General features: G+C 37.4%; 1 protein-coding gene and 1 pseudogene across 1 annotated transcript in view; both read right to left on the bottom strand.

The window, feature by feature from the left end:
- KCTD8 (potassium channel tetramerization domain containing 8) overlaps nucleotides 1–24171 on the bottom strand; it is a 310961-nt gene that overhangs the window by 139461 nt on the left and 147329 nt on the right. The gene's annotated exons all lie outside the window — the stretch shown is intronic.
- On the bottom strand, nucleotides 5489–5950 carry LOC118853241 (annotated as a pseudogene).

Genomic DNA, 24171 nt, shown 5'->3' with positions numbered 1-24171 from the left:
TAGGTAAACACAACATGACTTCTTTCTTTTAGAAAGCAACCTCCAAGAGCCTACTGTACTATTTAACTTTAAACACATACACTTGATTATTTATTTATGAAATGGAACTAAAATATATATTTAAAAGACTTCTGGATAGGGCACCATTGTATCTTCATAACCTTTAAAATAGGAAGAATCTATTTCTTAAAATAGGAAAAGACTAATTAAAAATGGCAACTTCCTTGTTTTAATAGGGAGCCTATACTGTGTTGTGCTGAGGAGAGAGCCCTGACCTTGGCACCAGAAGGGTTAGAGTATCAGCCCTGTCACTTTTCAACAGTGTGCCTTTGGACAAGTCGCTCATTTGAATCTCAGCTTCTTTATCTAGAAGATGATGATTTTTGCACCATTCACCATGGTTCTGTCATGCAAAAATGCGTTTGCTTTGTAAACACTATGTAAATGTGAGATTTATAGGCTTCTTTATAAATGGATGCTAGGTTCATTTAAGTTTTCCTGATAGATACTAATATGGAAATTACATTTTTCAACAATATTTTGAGTATTAGTATCAAAGGCGGAATAAGACAGGTGTTCACCAATACCATTCGCCCAATCAATCAACATGCATTTAATTAGACAATTATCATATTCCAATTACTGTATTAGGTACTTTGGATACAAAGACAAATGAAACCATCTCTGCCTCAGAGAGCTGAGGTTCATTAAGGATATGATACCTGGTGTTCACATATAAGAAAAAATTCCTATGAATTAAGATCTATAAATGAGGTTCAACCAATGTCCTAATTTGTAGATGATTCTAATGAGCCAAGTGAGCTCCTTGAGAGAAGGAATTACTTCTTTGTTTGTATACATATTCTGCAGCATCTAAAATAGTGTTAACATAAAATAGGTGCTTAATAAATGTTTTTGATACTTGGAACACTAAGAGATCTCCTCAAAGAGACCCATGACCATTCAGAGACTAGCCTAGCCAACTGCCATGAAAAGACAGTGTAGACAAATACCACTTATAACAATATGTAATTTTTTATCAATATATAAAGCATATTGAAGGTTCAAAATATATTTTACATATGCTATCTAATATGATACTCACAACAACCCTATGAAGTAGGTTTTACCTCATAGGTTTTATTATTATGCTATTTTATAGATTAGAAAACTGAGACTAAGTGAAGTTAATTGACTTGCCCAGCATTCTCTAGATAGTCAATGCCTGAGTCTGGATTCCATTTCAGGTCTTCTTGACTCCCAGACAGAAACTTTATCCACTACCCCACCTCACTGCTTCATCTTATCCAGATATTCAATTAGACGGTCTTTTGATTTAGCAAGCCCACAAGTATGAGTATCTCAGACATTGAAAATGGAAAATGAGCCGGAATGAATAGAAGCAGACTTAGCTGGATCGCATCTAGGAACCTGTTTAGTGCTTTTAAGGATTCTCAGCTGTTTGTTGATATTAAAAAAATTAACCCAATATTTTGGTTATACTAAACAGCTGTGAATCATGAGACACAATAATCACAGAAGGATGAAAATTATAAGTGATTCAAATGGAAATGGAAATATCAAGTATATGTCGGTTCCAGCATGTAACCAACAAAGCCTTACAGGATCATAGATCTAGAGGTGGTACAGATATCAGAAACCATCTCATCCAGTCTATTCTCCCTGTGACTTCCACATACACATTTTTTTTGCAGGGGGGAAGGCAGGGTAATTGGGGTTAAGTGACTTACCCAAGGTCACACAGCTAGTAAGTGTGTCAAGTGTCTGAGGCTGCATTTGAATTCAGGTCCTCCTGACTCCAGGTCTGGTGCTCTACTCACTGCGCCACCTAGCTGCCCCACATACACATTTTAAAAATGAGGAAATTAGAGACCAGGGGTGGGGGGAGGAGTTAAATGACTATCCAAGAACACAGAGGTGTCAAACTGTCAAAGGCAGAATTTGAGCCCAGTCCTTTGTCAATGTTCTGTCCATTGTTCCTTTCATGAGATAATTACAAAATATATTATCACGGATATGTGTGAAAAATGTGCACAAACTATGTAGGGAAATTGAAAGATAACAGACAGACATTTCAACTGCTTCATCTATATGTACAGAATCACAAAAGACCCAGCATAAGGTAAGTGCTTTGAGTAGATCCATTATGGAGGAGACATTCTCTTATCCATGGACACGGATAAGAATAATTTGATGAGGTTTGGATGAACTGTAAATCTACACTCATAAGGGGAATGAAATACATCAGTGAGGTCACAGATGCATTGAAATTTTGAAGTATGAGTCTCTGTTAGCTGCCAGAAGGCTACTGCTTAATTGACATCTGCATATGGGATCTCTGTATCTTATTCTCCTATTAGACTTAAAACTCAATGACAAAGTGATATTACACAAAAATTGTATCTCGCCCAAGTACCTACCAGTGTTCTGCAATACAGGTGCTTAATAAAATTTTGTCAGATGATGTTGCAATCAAATGTGCAGGTAAATGAAAAAAAAATTTTGCTTTAAATTCTTTAGGACACACATGAGGGGTAGAGTCAAGATTGTACACTGAAGACAACATTTTGCCAAGCTCTTCCAATACACTCCCTCCACATCAACCTAAAAAAATGTGCCAAACTGAATCCTGGGAAGGAAAGACAATTAAAAGTCATAATATTTCTAGGCCAGGGGAGCTTAGAAGACAGAAAGAGAGGTCTGCTGGCTCTGAATATGATACAGCAGGAGCAGCACTAGACGTGGCCTGTGGCAGTGGTAGTAGAAATAGCCCAGCATTCAGGGATGGTAAGGGGACTGAACATCTGTTTAGAAAGAAATCCTAGAGGACTTCTGTATCAGTGCTGAGGGCAGGAATGGGTGTTTAATGGCAGCTGTGTCATGCATTACCTGAGTTCCAGGTAACAGTTCCAGGGTAGGAAGAAGAATAATGACACTCAGGATGGAGTAGGGGCCATACCTGGGTAAGGACCAGAGTACAGAACAGGAGGGCAATGACCACCCCTTTCTGCAAATCATAATACATTGGAACACCAAAAACTTACAGTCCCACCCTACCCCCAAGCTGTGAAAGCAGCAGAAAAATATAAAAGACATAATCTCAGGCCAGTCATCTCCCACCACCCCCAAAAGTGAGCAGAGCCAAACACTTACATAAAGAAGTAGGCTAGAAAAGTTAGCAAGCAAGGAAAGAATCTGACCAGAAAGAGCTTCTGTGGTGACATGGAAGCTCAAAACACAGAGAAAAAACCTGATGAGTTCAAAAAATGTACAAAGCCTCAAAGAAAAATGCACACTGGACACAAGTCGAAGAATTCTCAGAATTCCAGAAGGTGTTTTTTTTTTAAGAGCAAAAAATTATTTTTTAAAAAAAGAATACAAGAAGTTGAGGAAAATGAAATAAGTGCCATGGAAGAAAGGTATGAAAAGAGAATTAGCAGCTTGGTAAAAAAGACACCAAAAATACTGAAGAAAAGAAATCCTTAAAATTCAGAATTATCCAAGTGGCAAAAAGGTACAAAATTTATTTTCTGAAGAAAATAAGTCCTTAAAAATTATAATTTCCCAAGCAAAAGCTAATGACTCCATGAGGCATTTTTAAAAAAGTCCAAAGATTGAAAAGGTAGAAGAAAATGTGAGATGAGAAATGTGACATAAGAAAAATAACTGACCTAGAAAATAGACAAAGGAGAGATAATTTAAGAATTAAACTAAGTAAGAGGTTCTTGACCTTGTATCATTGACCACTCTGACATCATGAGGTCTTTGGACGCCTCCTCAGAATAATGCTTTTAAAGGAATAAAATAAAATACATAAAATTACAAAGGAAACAAAACATTAGGGGAAATAAAGATGTATTTCAAATTTCAAATTCACGGACCCCCTGAAACTTATCCATGGATGCCTTGAGGAGGATCCCTAGGTTAAGAATTCCTGTGCTAAGCTATCTTCTGTAGTGAACATGATTTTTTTTTGTTCTTTATTTTTCACATGGTGTATTAGCAACCACACTAGCACACAGGGTGGGCTGCTAGCACAGGTTTTTGATCTGCTTTTCTAAAAGAAAGATAGCTTCAAAGGGGTTAATAATCTTACATTAATTCAACAATGCAGAAAGAGAAATTACCCAAGAAAGCCTAACAAGCAGAGAAACATAGAGAAATTAGCACAGAGACTGATGAATCAATAGAGAGGGCTCCAACTGTCTTAACAGAGTAATAGAGATACCTCATCAGACCTGGAGAGGAACAACATCTGAGTAGCCAAGGGGCTCCTTAACAATAACTATCCAGAGTCCCATCTGAGCAAGCCCCGAGGCAAAACACCAATCTCTCAGAACATACACACTTTCTCAGAGCCAGAAAGCATGACTGAGCACCCGATTGGCAAGGCAAAATACCTGGGGACAGGAGATTGTTATGGCCATGGATCCTGGAAAACTAAACTCCAAGAAATACTAACAAAAATCCTCTTTTCTTACTCTTACACATGGTATATGTCCAACCTGTTGCCATGTCCTGTCAATTTGAACCTCTCTTACATACCTCCCTTTCTGTCTTCTAACAGTGCTACCACCTTAGTACAGGCCCTCATCACTTCAGACCTAGATGGTTGAAGTTGTCTGATGGTTAACTCCCTTCCCAACTCTACACGCCAGGCCATTCTCTATCAGCTGTCAATTTGATCTTCCTAAAGCACAGGTCTGACCTTGTCACCCACCTGCTCAATAAACTCCAGGGATTCCTTATCACCTCTAGGATCAGAAATAAAATCCATTGTCTTTTAAGGTCTTTCTTAACTTTGCCTCATTCTACTTTTCAACCTTCTTACACCTTACTCCCTTCCACATACTCTGAGATTCAATGATTCTGTCCCTTGCACAGGACCTGCCATCTCCCCACTGCAGACATTTTCACTGACTGATCTCCATGACTAAAAGTCTCTCCATCCTTACCTCTCAGCTATAAGAAGCCTTCTATAAGAAGCCTTTTAGAGCTGCTCTTCTACCTTAGTGCCTTCCCTCTATAAATTATCCCCAATTTATCCTATAGATAGCTTTATTTACTTTTTTTTTTCCAGAGACATTTGCAATTCAATTTGTTTTTTAAAAAGAGTTAATTTCAGCAATGACATCACTAGTGTCTTTGGAATCACTCCACAACCTCAGAATTCCAACTAGATTGTACCAAATCTACTCATGACCAAAGAATTATGCCTGCCCGAGGCAAGTTTAATTCCTGACCAGGCAGAAAGCAAGGCTAGCTAAAAGTCACTAGTATGGAACAGCCGCTGTGGTCACTGCCCAATGAATGCAGTAAACTCAAGCCCTCAGCAGGCCCTCGGGGACAGGATCAGAGCCCTTCCAACAGTCCAAAAGCACAAGTCTGATCACAGTAGCCATTTCAGAAGGAGACCAAGCATCCCATGTTTTGGCACGGAGCTCCCTGGTAACTTCGGTAACCACTGCTACGGCTCCACTTCTAATCCAGCCTGCTCCTTAGGCTCTGCATGGACCTCGCTGGACTTCGCTTCAGGGCGGTTCCCTCGTGCTGTCGAGTTCCGTTCTGGCACTGGGCTAGAGTTGCTGCTGTTCTCCTGTTTGATTGGTGACACATAGGCTATGGAGCTCTGGTTGCTGTTGTCATCATGCATGTCCATCATCCCTGGGGATGAACTGCTCTCTGGGGTAGTCACCTTGGACCCTCACTTCACATCTTTACCCTTCTTCTTGCTTTTATTTTTGTCATCTACCTTTGGCTCTGTAACCGGGACCCACTTATAGATCCATAGGGACATGTTGCCTACAATCACCCACTTCTCACATTTGCGCACTTTCTCAATGGCCGCCATGACACTCTTGATACCATCTTTGGCCTGGCTCCTGGGCTCGGCTCGAACCGACTGGCCCAACATGGTGCTGGCTAGGTGAGCGAGGCTGCTGCAGCACTCCCTGGCCCTTCTCGCTTTCCCCTCCTCAGCCCCGCACTCACTCTCACACACACACACACACACACACACACACATGCATGCATCCACACACTCACACTCACACACACATACATACACACACAAAGCCTCTATTTAGTTGTTTTTTGATGTTGTCTTCCCCATTGGACTGTGAGTACCTTGAGAGCAAGGACTATCTTTTGCCCCTCTTTGTATCCCCAACACTTAGCACAGTACCAGGCACACAGGAGATAGTTAATAAAGGCTTTTTGACTGACTGACTGACATCAATGCATGGTTATGGTTTTAAGGAGAAACATGCTGTGAGAACAGTGAATAATAATAAATGAAAATAAATGGGAGAAAGGGTATATTATATGTATTCACATATATTTCCTATAAAGGACCCATCCTCTTCTTTGTCCATTGTAGCCAATTTTAAAATTATTCAATGTAGACTGAAATTTAGGAAGATAACATTAAGTTCATCACATTTCTTATGTACCTACTGTGTGACAAGACAATGAACAAGTTGCATAATAAAAGAGGGTAGCAAAAATATTCACTAAAACAAGAGCTAAAAAAAAGAATTAAAATGGAACATGAGAAAATAAATCCTCAAACTTATGGTCATAAATCACTCACATCATAGTCATAAATTACCTGCATAAGGAAATCACCCCCAAACAGCACATTAATCCCCTTCTGAGCAGGAGTGGTAGTAACTGAATGCCCAATACCTGAAGGACAGAATTTTATTGAGTAATGCTCTTAATAATCTATTGACAAACTAAACAAGTCTCCCCAGATCAGCTTTTAAAAACAAAGCCAAATGATTTAAAAAGCAATATTAAAAAGGAAGGTATTTGAATTCCCAAACTGATAGCAACTTCAATACTAAGTTTTGTACAATAACTCTGATCCAATCTTTTACATGATTAGAACCCTCTTTGACTGATTTATAATCATGTTATCCCTTGCTGCCATCATATTCTAGACATTCATGAAAATCTTTCAACCTCATTTAATTTCCTTTTACTCCAAAGACATTCTGCAATTCAATTTAAGTATGTCCTACTACTTTATAGCTGTAGTAGCAAAGTACTAACACAGTTATGATTTTTAAAACAAGATAGATAAAGAATTTCATTTAATTGTTTCTATCTTCTCCATTTCACCATTACAGATAAATGGCATTTTGAAGCAGACGTTTGGAGATATCATTGTGACTACATTTATTTCACAAACAACATGAACAAGAGTTGTCAAATAGATCTTAGGCCACCAGGAGTAACCAATTTTCTTTTGTGCTTTTAATTCATATATAGGATTTCCAAGTCCTTCCACAAGCTCTTTAAAAATAAAAGCAGATTATACATAATATTTTCCAATCCTCTTAAATAAAGTGCTGCAGCCAATGCTGGGTATACAGTGTTATTCAGGTATTTCAGTTGTATCTGACTCTTTATGACCCCATTCAGGGTTTCCTAAGCAAAAATACTGGAGTGGTTTGCCAGTCCCTTCTCCAGCTCATTTTACAGATGAAGTTTAAGTGACTTGCTCAGGGTTACACAGCTAGTAGGTATATGAGGCCAGACTTGAACTCAGGAAGATGTGTCCTCCAGACTGCAGGCCTGGGATCTGTAGACTATGCCACCTAGCTGCCCCAAAGGGAAGGTATACAATAGATGATTAACAAAAACAGTAGTTCGCACTGAATTCAAATACAGGGTGTTCCTAAAGTCTGGACACATAGGCAAAAATGCATATTTTCAAGAAATGAAATGAATGAAATTTTCAGCATTTTATTTAACTAATAACATCTTCAATATGATTTCCATAATTTGTGATGCAAAGGTTGATGCACTTTGCAAGATTCACATGAACTCAATGTAATAACTCCACATTGCTATCAATTTCAGCACATTCATTTTTTATGCAATCAAGTGTGTTGCATCTGTGATTTTCATTGAGTACACCTTCTCCTTTAGCATTTGTATCAGTAAGACAATAATAACAATGTAGATGATAACTGTTAAAATGCCTACGTAGTTCTGTATCGCAAAGTATACAAGGCTCTCCACATAGAAAGTAGTAGAAGTAAACCATTTATTCAGACACCAGAGAAACGTATCTCACAAGCCATTTATCCAATCTCTCAGAGCAGTAAAACATTCAAAATACAATATCACAATATGGAGCCACACAACCCCAAAATCTCTCTGACCCCCTGCTGGGGTCTTCCCAAAAATAAACTCACAGTACAGTTAAGTCAGCCTGTTTCACTTTAACTATCAAGAGGCAGCTATTAGCAGCCATAACTGCTTGCTAGCATGTTTGTTCTCTCTCTCTCTCTCTCTCTCTCCATTTCCTATGTCATAACTTCCTTTTCCTGTCAGGAAGCTCCTCCCAACACATATGACTCAGGCTTCCTATGGTTCAAGCAGGTCACATGGCGTATTAATGGGTGGGAAAGATCTTCAAATCTAAATTGCTACTACAGCATACCCTAGAAAAAGAAGTCAAGGGGGCTAAGGTCTGTTAATATTCCTAATATTTCAAAGTATGCATTTTTGCCTATGTGTCCAGACTTTAGGGACACCCTGTAGATTCCAGGTTTTTGAGGTGTTTATAAGTTTCTAATGGCTCTTTGACATCAAAATTTTGTGGATTTTGTTGTCAAACCAATATAGTTTTCTGTAGGTTAATGAAATAAAATTTTGTAATACATACTCAAGTTTACACAGAGAACTGTGTGATTAATTCTGCATTTATCATCCTAAAGGATAGATGTAAAGCATTCTATCCAACAGGGATGCAATGGGAAACTCGCTGGATTTGGAATAAAAAATGCATTTGAATCCCACATGTACTCTTTACTACTTATGTGACCTAAGAAGTCCCTTTGCTTTCCTAGGCTTCCCTTTCCTCCTCCATAAAACAAGGAAGGAGTTGAACTAGATGACCTCTTCAATCTCAATCTCTAAAACTATTGTCCTGGGTGAAGAATCACTGAGGACCCTGGCTCACATTCCATCTCTGATTTTTGACTATCTGATGATCTTGGATGATTTGTCTGGCTTTCTTATACCTGTTTCTTCATCTATAAAATGAATCATTCTAGTTCTAAAACTATTGTCCTGGGTGAAGAACCACTGAGGACCTGGCTCAGCTTCCATCTCTGATTTTTGACTATCTGATGATCTTGGTTGATTCATTTGGCTTTCTTGTACCTGTTTCCTCATCTATAAAATGAACCAACTGCACAAGATTATCTCTAGAGCCCCTTCCAGTTTCTGAATCTATGATCCTATAAACTGCTAATGAATTTCACCATTTTATGGTTACATTAAAAATATAGTATTTCTGAAATAAAATGTAAGACAATTTTTAAGCTTTTAAAACAAAACAGTGCTTTCAACTCTCTCCTAATGCAACATAAGTTGTGATGCCATTAACTGCATTCAAAGGGGTAAAAATGGCTAGCAGTCAGAGACTTTTCAACTCAACCATACCATAAAAATTTAAACCACCGAAATCTTTAAGTTTTATCACTCTCAGTAAAAACATTAATTGGGCTATACAGAAAATTGATCAGAATGATGAATAAACCAGAGAAAGACCATAGTACAATTAGATAACCATCAATTTGCAAGAACATTGCAGTTATAGTCCAGGGGAAGATACTTTCATTGTTAAGTCTTCCTTTAAAAGTCTATAAATTTCTTATTTAATCACAGCCCTGATACTGTCTAAGGATTTTTCAACTTTAAAAACTTTACTATATTTCTGGAGATTATAAAATATGTAACCCCTGATTAGATTATTTCTTTCCCAAATTATCAATTAACACTTAAAAAGCAACATCAGGTCTGATACAGTCAAGATCCCATAACTTTTTAAAAACTCAAAGAGTTCTCCTCAGGGTCTCAGCCCAGTGTTTCATCATTGGCCAAATTCTGTCTCTAGCCTTGTTGGCATTTGAATAATACACAAGTCAATAAGTAGCTAAGATTTGACAACCTATTTTAAATGATCTCACATCAGAGAGGGATTAGAACTTTTCAGATAACTATAAATAATGAGAGTAAATTCTGGAAAGAGCCTTAGAGACCATCTAGTGTTATTACCTCATTTTAAAGGTGGAGAAACTGAGGCCCAAAGGAATGAAATAACTTTCAAATTTTAAGTAAGCAAAAATTACAAATAGCATGTGATAGATATCTGAGGAAGAACATATTACAATCATCCCTAGGAAAAAATTCTTTCAACAGATAGTTATTATTTTTATTTACAACATATAATATTTTCTGATTTATAAATCATTTATTAACCAAAAAACATGAGGTCAGCTGTCCAAGCATCAATATCATTTTAGAAGTAAGAAAATCAATGCTAAGAATACTGATATTTACCCAGGGTGACTTTGCTACCAAGTGAAAAGAGGTTGCGTAAATAGCATAAGACTAGACACAGAATGACTTATTTAGTCAACAGTTATAGTTAATTTACATTTATTGATCACCTATTCTCCACTACAAAGGCCCTTTGCAAAATGACACATATAAGAAAAAATAAAGAATCTCTGTCTTCAAGGATCTTGCAATCTAATGGGAGAAGACAACACACAAAAGAAAATGAAAAGGCATAGAAGTATGGGTTGCTGGGAAAAGATACACAACATGGGGTGGAGAAGCATGATGGAGAAGTCAGATGCCCCACAATAGTGCAGCCAGGTGAAAACTAAGATGTTCAGAACTGAACTTCCTGCTTAAGTGCAGCTTTTGGGGTTCATGACTCTATCCTTCATTCAGAGGTTAATGATGAGATTTAAGTGAAAGAGGTCAGTGCAAAGTCATCAGCCTCACTTAAATCAAATTCACTTGTATGTCATGGCATCCTCTTTGAGATGTCATGTCGTGGTTTTCTTTGAGAATGAAAGACAAACATCCTCTGTGGATAGTTGTAGGAACTGCCCCACTGGGGATCCAACTGGAACTGGCCAGTTGGGCAACACAGGCCTCACCTCACAACCTCATTTCTTACCTAGCCTTAATCACTGAATGGGTGTTGCCTCAGTCAAACTGAAAAGGCCAAGGCCTACCACTGTATCCAGGGCCATTTCTGGTTGTCCTGATTTATATCATTCCACCAGACCCAGATGGCTCTGAAGGAGAAAGTGAGGCCAGTGACCTTGTACAGTCCTCCCTCACTTAAAGCTAATTCACTTGCATGTCATGGCATCAAATCCTTGAAGTCATGGTCCTCTTGAAGAATGAAGGACAAACAAGTGATGAGATGAAATACCCAGGTTGATGAGATCTGGCAGAAGGATAACTTTTTCCCCAATAATGAGTTTCCTGGGGCAAGGTGGAGAAGTCAGAGATGTCCCAGGGTAGTACAGCCAGGTAAGAAACGAGGGGGCAATATGACCCATTAATCTATGCCTCATCCCAATTCCTATAGGATCAAGTCAGATTCAGGAAGCTTTTCTCTTTCCTAGGAACTAGTGTCATATCCATAATAATTCTCAAGGCGGGAAATTCCTAGCAGCATAAGTTGCTTCTATTATCTCCTGTATAACTTTTGACAACCTTCAGAAAGGCATTAGGAGGCAGTGGTGGTGGTGGGGGGGAGTTCTGTGTTAATTTGAATTTGCAAAAAAAGCCCTCTAGAAACATCTATCACCTGTATGGATGTGAACAATTTCAACTGCCCTATTCCTCTATAACAACGGAAGTCACTCATTCCAAAGAGTGCATCTCAGGGTATAACAACGCTACTTGCCGCTACAGTGACTGTGTAAAACCAATAATACCAGCACAAAGGAGGGCTGCTAGCACAAGTTCTTTGATCTACTTTTCTAAGGAAAACAACTTTAAAGGGTTTACAATCTCGCTTTAAATTAAACACGCATATATCATTCATTTGGGAATTTGGGGAAAAATTTTGGGAATTTTGGGGAAAAAGCCAGCATTCTGAACTTCAGAGAAAACACAAACAGAAAATACAAGCAGAAATTATATAAACAGAGCAAAATAATACAAATCAGCAGATAAGCTTCTGGCTGTCTGTCCAAGACATTACATACACAGTTACCAGAGAGAGAAGCACCAACATCTGAGTTATGATATCATAAGGATACAATGAAAGGATAAAATGAAATTTTTTAAACTAGTCAATTGAAAATGAAGATTGGGCATTCAGACTATTTCTATATGCTATTTGCTCTGTACTATTTCTACAGCTAACAATAAGCATCATTTAGTAGTACTTTCATAAAAGCAAAGAACCATCAAAATTATTATTATTTTAAATTGTACATGACTATTGGCTCAAAATCCTTGTTATACTTTATGCTCAAGCACCACCTTGGTCTTTAGAAATGGAAGGTCCATGAACACCAAATGCCAGATAGGTGTGTTTTATCTATGCTCAATGAAATATTCCCCATACCAGGGTAATTTATTCAAATGTTTATAGATATAAAAACACACATTCAAGGAAAAAACTGCTTATGATCATCCTCTTTATATCAGCACCAAACTCTCCAAATTCCAAACAAGGGGATGAAAGTCTTCAACCTGACTTCATATCCACATGGGGACTTTGTGGTCACTGAAGCACCCTGGGATTGCTCATCAGGTGGCTTCCAGCTTCTACTTCTATATCCTATCACCATCCTCTAGCTGCCCAAGCCCCACTGCTTTCAAGGCCCACAACACTGTTGTCAATTCAAATAGTAGTAATAGTAGGTATGAGGCAGAACAAAATGGCAATTTCAAAGTTTCCCACCTACAAAAAACTGAAGGTATGTCCACTGCTGAAATGGAAATTTTTCTTAATTACGTACCTAGTGTGCAAAGCCCTATGTTCCAAGCTAATAGGGATATAAAGATTTTTTAATGGAAATATTTCCTGGCTAAAAGAACCTTAGATTTTGTTACTTGATTCTTCAATACTTCAAAAATATGTCATTTCATCAGTACGGATATTCTCCTACCAAGGAGCGGATAACAACCTTCCCCACTCATGCCTTAGTAGATGATTTTATGAGTTGCCAGAGCCAAAATAAGTCATCATCTTCTGATAATAAGCCTTCCCAAATTTAGTTAAGCCAGATCTTTAAGAGAAGAAATATAAGCTGTGGCTAGGAGCATCCATACCAAAGTCACTTTTACCTGCCAGAAATTTGATTCTATTTTCTTTTTTAAATTATTTTTCCAATTACATGTAGAAATAATTTTAACATTTTTTTAAAATTCTGAATTCTAAATTCCCTTCCTCTTTCCTTCCCCTCCCCCTCATTGAGAAACCAGATACACACACACACACACACACACACACACACACACACACACATATATATATATATATGCAGTAATGTGAAACATATTTCCATATTGGTTATGTAGTAAAACAAAATATAGACCAAAAAAAAGAAAAATAAAGAAAGCTAAAAGATATGCTTCAATATGCATTCAGACTCCAGCAGTTCTTCCTCTGGAGATGGATAGGATTTTTCATAAGTCCAATTTCATTCTATTTTCAAAACCTTTGAAAACCCAGAATAATCATCATGCTATGACAAGGTATCAGACTCTTAATAGTATTAGCAGTAGCTTGCCTTCTCTACTTAGGTGTTTGATAAGTGAGTTATGGGATCTTTTTGAGCTGATTTATCATCTTGCATATTTCTGTGATTTTCTATTTTTTCACTCTGAGTTTTAGAAAGCTTTGATACTGGAAGATGAGAAGATATATATCTGCTTTCTCATATGTGCACTCAGATTCTGTTTTTATTTCCCCCCATAAACTCAATTCTTATTTATATATAGTAACACCTTAATTCTGCCTGACTGGGAAATATGGAGAAGGGAACAACATATTATAGATGCCTAGATGTTAAAGCTACTGATTCAAGCTACATCATCGTTGGGATGGTATGGGAGCTGATGACAGGGTCATTTTATTCACAACAGTAACTGCAGTGCTAGATTGGGAATAGAAAGGAGAGAAAAGAACAGGCAGAGAATATGGAAAACTCACTGAGGAGAAAGTCATGTAAAAAGGAGCAAAGGCAAAGATGAAGAATGGGATAGAGAAGTCAACACAAGGTTGTGAGAACTGAGAGGAAAAGATGGAAGACTAAGAAGTTGAATTTTTGGAAAGAACTTAATGTGAGATGATGTTCAATGAGTACTGGGTTGCAAAAAGACAGGGAAGAAACTAAAGAAATAAGGCTGTATCAAAAAATAAAAAAGACTGGCCATATATGTTTTGTGCAGAAAGGGAGAGAAGGAGGGGGAAGGAAGGGAAAGAAAGGAAAGAAAAGGGAAAGGAGGAAAGGATGATATTCTTTGTGCCGCTTTTTCAATGTGGAAGCAACTACAGCTAAGGCAACTTTATAACACTTGAAAAATGATAGCAAATTGTTTATACACAAGTAAACACAATTTAGACAAAACTTTTAAATGTTACTCCTTTGAGAGAGGCAAGTTCTGGTAGATTTACATTTTAAATTAGACATCTGAAAGCTTAACAAAAAACAAAACAAAAGAAAGGAACAAAATACCCAATAATTTCAGGCCTCTTTGAAAACTGTGAAAAGCAGGGCTTTCCTATTAGTTGATTTATAATCAACTAGCTTTCTTCCCATTGATCAGAGCCCCAGTTGAGCACTGGATTCTGAAAACATGTATAGTGCCCTCAGCCCAGCATCATTTCTGACTGGGAAGGGTAATCCTTGTAAGCCATCTTTTCAGTGTTACCAAAACTTTTTACCCTCAATGATGTCAACCAGGGGAAGCAGCTCTGGGCAGTGGATAGTGTTGAACTGACCCTAGAGTAAGGAAGACCTGCATTCTACATAGGACATTTGGCTACAAGACCTCAGGTAAGGACAAAACCTCTCTGAGTCTGTTTCCTCCTTTATAAAGTAGAAACAAGAATACACAAACCATTTCCACCTCACAATGGTGTTGTGAGGACTTAACTTACTATATGAAAAGCACTGTGTGAACTTAAAGTGCTTTATATAAATAGTACTTATCATGACCTTTATGCATCCCTGTTAACAATATTCTTCCACCACTGTTGTCTCCTCCCTCTCCCCTTCCTGAACAGAATCTATTCAATCCCTCTATCCACCCCCACACTCCCATCCAGATGAAGAGCAGGTTTCTTTATAGAAACACTTCATAACCAAGTTGTTTGATTAACATCAGGAAGACACTTTTAATATTACCAAAATGGCATGGTTTCAAGGGCTGTTGTCAATTTGTTTTTCGAAACAAACGCTCAGTACAGATTTCCAGTGCTTCCTGAAATTTCAAAGATTCGTTCTGGAATGCATTTCTTTATCTGTCCTTTGAAAACAACATGAGGTGAGGTTTCACACATTTTGGTGGTGTATCACATCACTGTAAAATAAATCCCATCCAATAAAACATATTTATGGCATGTTAGTATAATTACATACTTATAGGGCTCTGCTTGAATTCATTTTCAGGGAAGCTTTGGAAATAGAAATAGCTAGGACTCACAACAGTAAAGTAGTAGTTGTGTAATACACAAATTTTTAAAATGTTAATGAGGCTGCAAGGAAGTATTATGTAAGGATGGATTAGGGAGAATGGAGAGGAAAACAAGGTCAGATTCACACTCTCCAGTCTACATTTGATAGGGGGAAAAAGGCGTAGAAAGATTCTGTCCCTCTATCTATAGACCACCTTTGTTCTATCTCAGAATGTATGTAATACAGTATGACACCCACAGGGAAGAATGCTGCCTTAATATCATCCAATAAATTATTCACCATAATTTTTCCTTCAAAGTTCATTTTATTGACTTTTCCCAAGAGTGCCTGTTATCCCCAGAACTGTCCTTAATTGTTTGTGAGGAATGATGATAGTTTGCTATTGTTCCCATGTTACTGCAGGCATGCTTAGCTTCTATGGGCTTGAATTTCTGTAGCAATGTCAAATTACTAAAGGCATTATGGACTTCCAGTCTCTCACTTTAAGTGATCTGGTGGACACTAAGGACTCAATAAGTCAGACATAATTAACTACCGTTAGCACTGACACAAATAAAATGCAGTCAAATAGCATATTCACATTCAATCCAACATATTCAAATTACTCCTACACTATATCTGGGATAAATGTATTTATTGCCTGGAGATAAGAATTATTGCAAAAGTTATACATTTGCAGATAGAGTAGCCCAGAAAGTAGAGAAAAGACTTTTGGCATCAAAGACTGGCCAGCAGCTGTCCTAAATCTCCCATCTGATTCTGCTTCCAGGGAAACAGTCATTGTAGGGAAGGGAATGCTCACTTTATTTCCTGTATTGTGACAGCATGCTGAAGCATAGAAGACCTACATGCCCAGGAGATGACTGCCCAAATCTTCCTGGGCACTAGGGATGACTCAAGATTCTTAAAGATTGATCCAAAAGGCATTCTCACTGCCTCCTTTGTTTTGTTCATTATGTTGCTAAATTCATACCCAAAGAGCCTTTGCAATTTTAACTCACATAAATTAATCATTTAATTTCCCTACCTTTGCAAAAAGTACCATATATTTATCATGAAAATGGCCAAGCTACAATTATGCACAAAAGGGTTTGCATTTGGATTAAAATTATCTGGGCTACTTATCTATACATCCCAGATTTATTGAGGAGTTGTGAAGTTTCCCATTGGTTCTAAGCCAATCTCCCTTTCAGGCATTATAACTCTGTGACTGAAGCTGGTTAATTTAACAGAATTGAGATCAACAATCAAGTTGCATAAATTACTCAGGCCCACACCCATTTTACATCAGTTTGAAGCCAGAGCAAGCCTCTACTCTCCCCTGCATCTTTTTAGGTGGATAAGATTAATACCCTTTTTCTCTTCCCTCTTTTTTTTCTTTCACAAACAAGTTTTTTTTTTCTCTTCTGCCTTCTCACCTCCTTGTCTCACAATTAAATTACTTCCCTTTCTCTCTTCCTCCCCCCAAGATTACTTAGTATGAATGACTATGGCTAAATGCACTATTGACTTTTTTCTAATATATGAACACTTCTGTCAGGTAATGTGATTCTCCAGAAAGACTCCCATGTGTGAGTTACAAGTATTATGATATAGAACTAAACTGCCACTAATTCTTCTATCCTTTATTTTTACAAATGAGAAAACTAATCTTGTTATGTAAAATGTCATTTCTTCATTGACTCATCAGCTGCTTCTGACATGCTCCAGTTGGCTCCTAAGGTTGGAAATAAAATTACACAAGGATGAAAATGAAGACTGTTTTAGAACACTTTCAAGGAAGATTTGATTCTATAATGGGCTCTTGGCTGAAAGAAATGATTTTTAATGTGTGAGAAAATAAAAATGGCAGTTCAAGTAAGGGATGCATGGAAAGTCACAGGTTAAAGGAATTCTGCATCTTACCTACAAAAGTTTCAACCCTTTAGAATATTAAACAATAGGTACTATCTTTTTTAAAAGTCCAATTTAGGAATTACACCTGAAAAGAACTATGGGCAATACAATGTACTCATGATAAAGGTTGCATTTTTTTAAATTCATCTTAAGCTAGATTTTTTTTTTCAAAGTTGATGTTAAGAAATAATCTTCAATAGATCTAGAAAGATGATTGAGTGACTGGTCATGGCTATATCCAGATCCCTTTTTTAAACTAAAAGAAGTATATGTCAAAATAAAGTAAAAGAAAACTATCAAGAAGGGATGGAAGGAAAGAAATATTCATGGTTTAAAAACTTCATCCTTCCCCCCCCAAAAAAAGTCCCTAAAAATCAACTAAAGAATAAGCAAAAAAGAAAAGGGGAGCCAATATAATGAATATCTAGTGTAGATGTAAAAGAAGAGAAAAAACACCCAGGTAAAGAGAAGAGTAATACATATAATTTATGAACATCAACTAGATCTCCCTAGAATCAAAAAAGGTCAACAACATTAACTTTCAAAGTAGTTAAAAACTCATTAAGATAAAAAAGAATCTCTAGAATTTGTAAAAAAAAAATACAAGCAAACTGAATAAAAAACATGAAACTAAATTGCACACAGTGTATATATACATATATATGTATGTATATACACACATAAATATGTTTAAAAATAAAAAATACATCATTGAAGGTAAACCAAAATTAGCAATTATAATTCTGATTGTAAATGGATTTAACTCACCTAGAAAAATGAAAAGTGCATAATAGTTGTAAAAGTACAACAGTAACATGTGATCCACAAGAAACATAATTAAAGCATGGGGATACATCCAAATTTAAAATGAGGGGCTTTGCTTTTGCTTTTCTTTGTATCTCAAGTGCTTAGAACTACTCCTGGTACATCATAAGCACTTGTTTCATGACTGATTGTTACATATGATTTGCTAATCTGTATTGATAAAGGGAATTCCGCCCTGAAATGTTCACACACTGATGAAATCATAAATCTGAACCTTCATCAAAGAAAGAAAAGAAAGGAAGGAAGGGAGGGAGGAAGAAAGGAAGGAAGGAAGTAAGGAAGGAAGGAAGGAAGGAAGAAAGGAAGGAAGGAAGAAAGTAAGGACGGGAGGAAGAAAGAAGGAAGGAAGGAAGGAAGGAAGGAAGGAAGGAAGGCAGGAAGGAAGACAGGAAGAGAGGAAGAAAGAGAGGAAGGAAGAAGGACGGAAGAAGGAAGGAAGAAGGAAGGAAAGAAGAAAGAAGGAAAGAAGAAAGAAGGAAAGAAGGAAAGAAAGACTAAATTCATATATTTCCCTTACCCCACATTAAAGCTTTTACCTTTTAGCACAGTTACTAAGAAGTATTCAGCTAAAGTAACTAACATTATGGTAAAATAACGGAAAGTCTTTGAATAAACCTAAACAGTATAATGGTGAAAACCTATTTTAACTCTATATATACCAAGTAAACTCTAGGATACTCATTCCCATAACAATTCTGACAGAGGGACTAAGTATATCACCCCTTAAAGATTCTAGGGGTATTCCTTATAGATCAGGGGTTATTTTCCATTAGGTTTGAAACCCCACTGGTGTACTTTTCCTCCAAGATCATTGAGAACCAGTTTAGTTAGCAAGCCTTAAGTAGCTTTTAGTAAACTGGAATTTACTAAGACAGTATAATAAGATCAATTTGCACAAAATATCCTCCCTACCCCCACCCCTGTAAATATGTGATATACTCTTCTACAAGTACAGAGAATCCATGGGAAAACTGACTGAAGCTTAGAAAGCATATATGACTTACAGCTCTTTTTTCCCCCCACTCATGGTGTGCTCAAGAATTTCCCCTAACACATGGAATAATCACTTTGTTGGATTCCATGTTGATCCCTGATTCCTGTTTGTCCTTGATAACCAATAATTCATACACTGCTGCTTGCTGATCTGATCTGAGGATGCTATTTTTGACACAGAGGAGGAAATGGGAAGTTTAAGATCCTTCTGAGATAGGGTAAGGGAATGATATCTGGCGGAGCCTATGTCTCTTTTTCCCACATTCTCTAATTCCTAGAAAAGTTCTCCTTTCTTAACAAGCTTGATAATTTGAAGATAATCCCCAGAGATGTGACCAAGTTTCCCAGCCTGTTGGCACAGGCTTCCTGTCTTGAATCATTCCCTTTCTTCTATCAGTCTTTTAAAGACTTCACAGATCTTTTGACTAATTGGTTGGTTGGCTGGCTGGTTATATTCTCACCTAGTTATCAGGCTGAAATGGGATTGAGTAGTTTTCAAACTTACCTTTCTCACCCTGACATCATGTTCCATGTGTATAACTAATAAAGAGGCATTCATTTAAAAGTAAGATAGGAAGGGCTTATTATTTTTTGTTATGTTAAGATATTCTCATCAGGAAAACAGACTTTAAAAAAGAAAAGTTAAAGAACAAAGGCATTTAGGGGATCTAAAGGCTGTATTTAGGAACATGTTATAAGAACATAGATGACAAATAGCTTTCTGAGCTATCCAGATGGATGCTGCTGCTCACACTCTGGCATATGATGAGAGTCAGATTGAAAGTTGGTTGCAACATCTACACATTTGCCTTACATAAGAACAATAGAGGTATATTTTTAAATCAATTTAGTAGCAGTTTCCACCTACTGACTTCCTTGCAGAAATTTATAAGAAAACCTCATGGTTTAATAGCTGACTGTCAGGTGGCTACACCCACTCTTATTATGAACAATGTATAAAAATTAGCTACTTCCATTCATAAAAATATCTGTCAGATTCGTTTAATGATGTCTTTTCAGCATGACTACAATTTTAGATTTCAGCTCAGACAAGCCTGAGTACAAGTGTTATGTGAAATCTTTGGGGTCAGTGTCAGGTAAATCTCCAAGTCACATTTATAAACATATATTTTAATATTCACAAACCTCAAGACCCAGCACTTTTAGTTTTTATTATGGTTATTAGATTTCCACACTAGCTATATTTTTAAGCCCCTAAACCAATGATACACTTTTACTTTCATAACACTGTCACTAAATCAATCTCATGTTTTATTTAGCTCTGTTAATTCCAAATACATCAATTCCCTTCCTTGCTTTGGAGCCCGGTGATGAGTTCTACAATTATGCTGCAGTTTTCATCACTGAATTGTATGCTCCTTTCTGTGGCTAGGCCACAATTTCCTGTTCCAGGATCTTATCAGTATCCATTTGGCATGAAGTCCAACTGCATCTTGTGCGATTGCTGCTTTGATCAAGAGTGATGATTTGGCATTAAATGCTTTAATCGCTCATTTCACCCCCACCCCTCAACAATAGAGTAAGTAGCTTCCCCTTTAAACCAGGGAGGGGACTTGAATTGTTATACCTTCCTGGATTAGGAGGAGGCAGGGCAGGGGGATGACTGGGAAGAAAAGAAGTCTCACTTCAACCCCCTTAATTTCATTTTATACGTAAGTCATTAAAGCATAGTGAATACTTTATGAAAAGATGAAGAATATTTTCAGATTATCTGAATACGCCTATTACCCCTTTCCTCCGTGGAAAACCTCATCTTGAAATCCTAAATTCTTTGATAAATACGAACTCTTTTATCTGACATTTAGCGCTCTTCATGACCAGGCCTTTTTTTCTGTTTTCTAATCTTTGTACATTTTACTCCCCTCTGTGCATGCAAATCCAGCCACATTGGCTTACTTACTATTTCACTGCCCTTCCCTTTACACTAGCTGTCCATCCAGGCTGAAAATGCTCTGCCTTATCACCTCTCTCTTTGGAATCCCTAGTTTCCTTCAAAACCCAGCTCAAGCACCACCTTCTTCATGAAGCCTTTCCTGATCCCCCAACTCCTTGGTCACTCCCCTTCCTCAAAGTATGTCTATTCATTCCATATATATTCTGTACACACTTATGCACTTCACATGTTTTCTCTACCATTGGATTTTAAGCTCCCTAGGGCAAAAGTTGTTACTCTTTTGTCTTTTAATCCTCAGCAACCAGCTTTGCTTGGATAATATGCCCAAAACATATTAAGCATTTAATAAAAGTATATTGTTTGATGGATTGACAACATTCCTGAAGAAAAGGACTTTAAGAATGGACTCTATTTTTGAAGCTATTTGCCATTTCATAAGTTGGTAATAGAGCTGTGGCAAAAAGGAACTGACCTAATAGAGTCCATGTGTTTCTTCTAACCCTGATTTTTGGAAGGAAGGAAGGAAGGAAGATATCAAGATAATAAATATTTAGAAAGACCTCCAAAGCTTTAATCACTGTTGTAAACTTTTGGAAGGATGTGGACCAGGTGACTGGGCATGAATGGGTAGGGATCTGCACCAGTGGGTAGAATACATGAATTAAATTACAGAGCTATTTAATTATTTAAGAAATGAAGATAGCAATGAGTAAAAAATTAAATTTAACCACTTGTTTTCACATAATAAAAAGTATAGATAGATATTTGATTGATTGCCATTTATATGGCAACACTTCTGATTTACTTCCTCCACTTACTATCAAACTTACACTTTTTACGTAAAAGTTCAGTCCACAAAAGATATCTATGACCTCTAGTTTTATAGTTACCCTGAGGGTAGAAACTTCTAGATCCACAGTTCACAAATCCCCCATCTGTGTATTTCCCAATAACAATCAGGCAGTAAGCATATTTAGTTGCTAGAAAAGGTATTTACTAAGATGCTGTAATGAGAACAGATACTACAAAATATTATCCCCCTAAACCTGAGTTTCAGTTTCCCGTGAATAAATAAATGAATAAATAGGGGTGTGTGTGTGTATGTGCATGCTCACGCTCACACATGGAAAAAATGGGCACAAACTTAGAGCACATCAGTGGTAAGGAACCCACAGAGAACACACATGTCTAAGTCAACTCATAGCTATCGTACTGCAGGGAACTAGAATAGTCCCACTACTTGTGATGTCCTCATGCTGCTTCCAGCAGAGCCTGGTATCTGTGATGAGCAGGGTTACTCTGCTTCTTGGCTAGGCTTGATTTTCACAGAGCACCACATTTCTGGAGGATGGCTCCTCTGGACACCTTGGACTTGCTCAGTAGGAGGTAGCTATAATTTTTACCACCTCCAGCTTCAGGTTCGTTGCCTGAATTCCTGTCTAAAGCATTACTGTGCTTTTCTTAAGCATGAATTCTTAACCTACGCTGCAAGAAGCCTCACACCTTTTGCTCTTTGGAGTGTCCCATTTTGAGGCCTGCCACCACTGAAGCAGGAGATGAAGCAGGAGAGGTTTATCTTACCTTGTCAACAACTCTTTCTGGTATAGAATGGAGTTTTCTTAATAAACTACTTTACCCTATTTTATGGCAACTATAAACTTTGTTTCCAAATCTTCAACTTGGCAGGTAAGACCATAACCAGGTAATGGGCAGTACCCAGTGATCACTAAAGAGTTTTAGAGTTTAAGGTTCTTCATATTGCTAAATTCTAAGTCTCTCCTGTTGATTCATGAAAGTAAGAGGGGTGGGAAAAAGGTCCAGAAACAATCTAAGATGAGGGTTCAGGCTAAGACTGCTTGATGGATGTATAAGATGGAGCATTGCTATCCCAGGGCAAAGAGACCCCAAACATTGAATGATGTTCCAGCATGAGCCAGTAGTAGAAAACACATGATTCTGAAGTCAAGAAAATTGCAAACAGGGCATGGAGGAAAAAGGAGAATGGCCTGGGTGCTCTGAATGATAGAGACATCCACATGTTTACAACTACTTTATGTCACAGGCAGAACTTGACCTCCAGTCTTCCTGACCCCAAGGTCAATCCTCTCTCTTCACTATGACATGCTGCTTCTTATGCAATTAATAAGGTGGCCAAAGGGGTCAAGTGGTCCTCCTGAATACCTCTTATTTCAGTCATAAACACACAGTTACAGTATATAAGTAATACCACTCAGTCAGTGATCAATAAACATTTTTTTATTTGAATATAATTGCACTTCTTATGTTTGCTGTTATGTGTGTGTATGGGAGATAAGGACAAATGAAATCATATGAACTTGTACTTGCACATCTGTGCCTTATATATGTGTGTACGTGTATATATGCGTGTCTGTGTGTGTATTTATGTGTGTATGTGTGTGTGCGTGCATGTGCACCCCCACACTAGAGCATGCATGCTCTGGGGCTCACTCCCCTATCAAGCGATCATGAGAAGGAACGTCTTTTGATATGGTAATGACTATATATGATTAATAATCTGCAGGTGGTGCTATGGTTCCCACCATTTCCTACCCACTCCCATATATGTATTTTACAGAGAAATTAATTTGTAAGACTTGAAAAAGAAACACAATTCCTGCGACATACTAAGTACTTAATAAATGTTCTAAGTAGGTCTATCACATCTAGTAAGTACCCATTGCAATGAGCAATATGGGATGAACAAAAAAATACAAGCTGATATAGAACAAGATCCTAACATCCAAGATTTAGAGTTGAAAGGGGCCTAAAGATCATCAAATTCAATGTCCTCAATTTGCAAATGAGGAAGCTGAGGTGATATAAGGATAGAATAGTGCACATAATACTAAAGCACTGTGTGAAGAAGTGTAGTCAAGTTGAAATGGGAGGGCTTCTTTGCTACAAGGTATGTCCATGGCAGTCAAGAAATTCCATTAAAAGTCAGAGTGACTTTAAAGCAAGGCAATGAAATTTGATATCGAGTGAAAATTCTAAAGATGAACCTAAGGTTAAGTA

Source organism: Trichosurus vulpecula, chromosome 6 (assembly GCF_011100635.1).
Source record: "Trichosurus vulpecula isolate mTriVul1 chromosome 6, mTriVul1.pri, whole genome shotgun sequence".
Lineage (NCBI taxonomy): Eukaryota > Metazoa > Chordata > Mammalia > Diprotodontia > Phalangeridae > Trichosurus > Trichosurus vulpecula.
Note: the sequence above shows the minus strand (reverse complement) of the source record. Positions and strands in the feature narration are given on the sequence as shown.